The sequence below is a fragment of the Gorilla gorilla genome, chromosome 19 (assembly GCF_029281585.2).
Source record: "Gorilla gorilla gorilla isolate KB3781 chromosome 19, NHGRI_mGorGor1-v2.1_pri, whole genome shotgun sequence".
Lineage (NCBI taxonomy): Eukaryota > Metazoa > Chordata > Mammalia > Primates > Hominidae > Gorilla > Gorilla gorilla.
In genome coordinates this window covers 78,130,963-78,135,925 of record NC_073243.2, presented here as the reverse complement: position 1 = coordinate 78,135,925, position 4,963 = coordinate 78,130,963, and the positions used below count along the sequence as shown (strand labels likewise).

At 47.8% G+C, this 4,963-nt stretch overlaps 1 pseudogene; it reads right to left on the bottom strand.

The window, feature by feature from the left end:
- Nucleotides 1-2,409: 2,409 nt before the first annotated feature.
- LOC101125077 (transmembrane protein 183A-like) lies at nt 2,410-3,527 on the bottom strand (annotated as a pseudogene).
- Between the last annotated feature and the right edge of the window lie 1,436 nt (nt 3,528-4,963).

Below are 4,963 nucleotides of genomic sequence, written 5' to 3'. Positions count from 1 at the left end.
GTCTCTACTAAAAACACAAAAAAATCAGCTGGGAGTGGTGGCGCGCACCTGTAATCCCAACTACTCAGGAGGCTGAGGCACGAGAATCACTTGAACCCGGGAGGTGGAGGTTGCAGTGAGTTGAGATCACGCCATTGCACTCCAGCCTGGGTGACAGAGCCAGACTCCATCTCAAAAAAAAAAAATCTGGCTTCAGTCAAATGGGCTGATAGCATGCATATCAAATGGGACACAGTGTCCAGCAAAATTGTAAAAAGCTGGGGTTTCGCTAAGATTTTAACTCTTTCTCTCACGGGGAGTTTAAGTAGTGTGAAGCTCTATTGTGAGGTTGTTTCCCTTCATCAGTAGGTAAAGATAGTGTTGCGCACAATTTGATTTGAAATGATTCCAAGACTAGGGGAAGTTGGCAAAGGGTTTTAGACCAGAGACTGGTATTCCAAGCTGAAGAAACAGCATAGTGAAAGCCATGCAGGTGTGAGGGAGCACTTGGCATATTCGAGTAATTGGATTGCTCGAAGGGTAGGATGAGCAAGGGAAACAGTGAGAGATAAGATTAGAAAAGGGTCAGGGGCCACAGCGGGAAGGGCCTTCTGCACCATGTTAAGGTATTTGGGATCTTATAAATGATCCAGAAGTCAACAGTTCACTTCATTCCGAACCATGGTCCAAAGCCGAACCCGATCCAATTACCTTGCAAGTTCAAGTCACACATTTCAAGGAATCACCAGGCAAAGGTAAGCTGCAAGTTCACCATTTGCTCAGGCAACATTCCTTATCAGTTGGTCAAGAGTGTTAGCTAACATGTTATGAAAAACAGCACCTTATTACTATTGGATCCGCCATCACCAATATTTATTTTGTTTGTACTACTGAAAGGAGTGGTTGTGTGGCTCAGACATCCTCACTCATTTCTTGTACTGATTGTGTGATTACATGTTCTCTTTTTCTCTAGATCTTTCTACCTTCTCCTTTATAGTTGCCTTGGCACCTTCCACTAACCATTAAATGTTGATTCATTCTCAAGCCCTTTTCTCACCCTATGCTCTTTCTCCCTATGTGATTTTATCTAGCTTTGTGCTTCCCTTGCTATCCATGTCCTGCAAATTTATTTATTTGTTTGTTTATTTATTTATCTTCTTGAGACAGAGTCTTGTTCTGTTGCCCAGGCTGGAGTGCAGTGGCTCAATCTCGGCTCACTGCGACTTCCATCTCCCAGGTTGAAGCAATTCGCCTGCCTCAGCCTCCCGAGTAGCTGGGATTGCAGGTGACCACCACCGCACCCAGCTAATTTTTGTATATTTAGGAGAGTCGGGGTTTCGTCATGTTGGCCAGGCTGGTTTCAAACTCCTGACCTCAGGTGATCCGCTTGCCTCAGCCTCCCAAAGTGCTGAGATTACAGGCGTGAGCCACCACACCTGGCCAATGTCCTGAAAATTTAAAAATCTATTCCACCCGAATTGTCACCTGAGCTCTAGGCTGCACTTCCAACTGTTTCCTGGCTTCTGACCCTTCTGTGACACATGCACCTCAAACTCAGCATGTCCAAAACAAAACTGTGAGGGGCCGGGCGCAGTGGCTCATGCCTGTAATCCCAGCACTTTAGGAGGCCAAGGCAGGCGGATCACAAGTTCAGGAGATCGAGACCATCCTAGCTAATACAGTGAAACCCCGTCTCTACTAAAAGTACAAAAAATTAGCCAGGCGTGGTGGCGGGTGCCTGTAGTCCCAGCTACTCAGGAGGCTGAGGCAGGAGAATGTTGTGAATCCGGGAGGTGGAGCTTGCAGTGAGCTTAGATCGCGCCACTGCACTCCAGTCTGGGCAACAGAGCGAGACTCCGTCTCAAAAAAAAAAAAAAAAAAAACTTTGTATCTTCCTTTCCTCCACCAATATCTGCTTCTCCCTCCTTCCTTCAGCTGTTAATGACAATCAGTCACCTGATCTCCCAAATTAGAACACTTAAAGTCATCTCTGATGTCTCCTTCTTTGTTACTTCCCACATCTAATCTGCTGCTCAAATTTTTCCATTTTTTTCTTTCTTTCTTTGAGACAGGATCTCACTCTGCTGCCTAGGCCAGAGTACACTGGGGCAATCTCAGCTCACTGCAGCCTGGTCCTCCCAGACTCAAACAATCCTCCCACCTCAGCCTCCCAAGTAGCTGGGACTACAGGCACACGCCACCACAACTGGCTATTTTTTTAAGCAAATTTTTACATTAAAATATGTTTATAAATCATAGTAGTTGTTTTTCCTCTTGATTCAACATTTCTCCCTCCACTAACAGGAGCCCTAGAACCTGAAGAGCATGTACATTACTAACCAGATATATAATCCAGCCGCCCTGTCCAAACTGGAATCTGATTACTAATGGACTAGAATCGGGGCTGCCCCAAGGGATGGGAAGCAGTAACTATGCTCTCAGGGAGAATGGGTACTAAAGGTGCCATCGGTCAAAGAGCCGAAAGCTGTGCACTGGGTCCAGGATGACTTGCACACCCTGTTCACTGCACAGTTTCCGGCCACCATGGACAGGGGAATCTTGGAACACCAGTCTCACTCAATGATGCCGCATGTCCATGCTCACATTGATATTAAAGAGAGTAAATATCATTCTCATGACAATCGGAATAAAGATGAAATTGAGGGTGGTGGCCTGCAGTAGGCAGCAGTCCCGGTGTGGATTGGTATGAACATCTTTGTACTGAACGGGGGGCTGCAATCCTCCTGTACACTTGCTCTTTAACCTGTTTTTTTAACTTGAAGTTGAATTTCCACATTGGTTCCTGTCTGTTCCCAACAATCTTTCTGCACCAGAAGAGTAAGCATTTGGAATTCTTTAATGTGCTGGGGGTGCTTGGATTCTTGGAGATTCGAGCAGCAAATGGCTCATACATACATATATGGTACAGAGATCGGATCACACAAGCCCGGAGACAGCGCAGCTTCTCCATTGACTCTGGTCGCAGACGCAAAGGCAGGAAAGCATCCAGCGTGTAGTGCCTTCGGTACAACCTGGTCCAAAAGGCAGCAGTGCAAGTGACAGTCCAAGCATTCTTACAAATCAGGGAAAAATTCACAACGTCCTCAGGACGGATATAGGAGGCCAGCAATAGCCAAATATCCATGGGATACTCTTCTCCTCCAGCCCCGTCCAGTTCTTCTTTGTGCCTCTCGCTTTTCTTTTTTCTGGAGACAGTTCTCTCACGGATGCTTTCCTCCTGGGCATCCGTCTCATCCCCGCTGTCGATGATGTCACAGGGCTCACCAGCCCCAGAAAGAGCTTCCTCTGCAGGAACCTGAGAGGCTTCCAAGCCACAAAGAGATTTTACTTCCTGCTGAACAGCGTTGGCTAAGGCTTTCTTGACTCATCCAGACCATCACGACCGCTGGATCCGAGTTGGCGTAATCCACCTCAGTCACTTGTCCAGAGCAGGCGTCGTGGGCCCGGAACTTGAGTCGCTTTCCTCTCTTGGGCATGGCGACCGTATTGGGGCGAGGCCTGCCTAGCTGGCCGGGCCCCCGGGCCATGTCTCCGGCCCGGCTCCGTGGCCATCCCACACCGGAGGCCGCTAACTCTCCCACAACTGGCTATTTTTTGTATTTTTTGTAGAGACGGGGTTTTGCCCTGTGCCCAGGCTGGCCTCAAACTCCTAAGCTTAAACAATCCTCCCGCCTCAGGCTCCCATGAGCCACTATGCCTGGCCAAATTCGTCGATTTTTAAACCTACGTTTTCCCCTTTTCCCCCATATACTTGATTTCACATCTTCATCTCTCATCTGAACTATTATTTCATCATAGGACTTACCGCTCTCTGTAGTGATTTATTCGGATTACATCTGTGTTGAGGAATAGGCACCGGATGGATGTTCCGTGGTGCTAGTTCTTACCCATGTATGTATGAAACCTGGGCAAACCCCATAGTTTTTCATTAATTCTAAGAGTTAAAAAATATTCCGATCGCGGCCGGGCGTGGTGGCTCACTCCTGTAATCCCAGCACTTTGGGAGGCCAGGGCAGGCAGATCACTTAAGGCCAAGAGTTCAGGACCAGCCTGGCCAAGATGGTGAAACCCCGTCTCTACTAAAAATACAAAAATTAGCCAGGCATGGTGGCTCGTACCTGTAATCCCAGCTAGTCGGGAGGCTGGGGCAGGAAAATCATCTGAGCCTGGGAGGTGGAGGTTGCAGTGAGCAGAGATCGCGCCATTGCACTCCAGCCTGGGTAACAAGAGCAAAACTCCATCTCAAAAAAAAAAGATAAGAAAGAAAATATTCTGATTGCTTTCAGCCACAAGAAAAACTAATGTTATAAATTAATATGTCTCATGCAGTATAATCATCGGAACTCTTGACTTTATGTCAACTTGCCTCAGCATGGCCTGCTCAAGGCAGAAGCATGCAGTCATGGAGAGGGTGATTGTCTGCTTCTCTTTTTCCTCTGGGAGCCTCTCCTCCACAGCCCGCACTTTCTGGGACTTCTGACCCTCCAGGCTTGGAGTTTCTCTGAACATGTCAAATGATTTGAGCTGATGCTTCTCTCCTGGTTACTCCGATGGGCTGGCCAGGAAGCTGTCTGACTGCTCCTCTTCACTTGGAGTTGGGGGATGGCCTCTGCTTTGGTTTGTCATTCATCACCCTTGGCAACCTTAGCATGGGGTGGCCGTCTCCACACGGACTGTCTCTCTGTTGTGTCCCATCATACTCTCAGGCAGTCCTCTTGGGCAAGATCTCTTTTTCTCTCTTTTAAAGACAGGGTCTTGCTATGTTGCCTAAGTTGGAGTGCAGTGGCTATTCATAGGCGTGATCATAGCTGGGCTCAAGTAATCCTCCCGCCTCAGCCTCCCAAGTAGCTGGGACTATAGTCACATCCCACAGTGCCAGGCAAAATCTCTTTTTAAATGATGCCAGGTCAGAATTCATACATCAGGTTTCACCTCTGGTCCCAGAAAATAAGCACCTTAGACC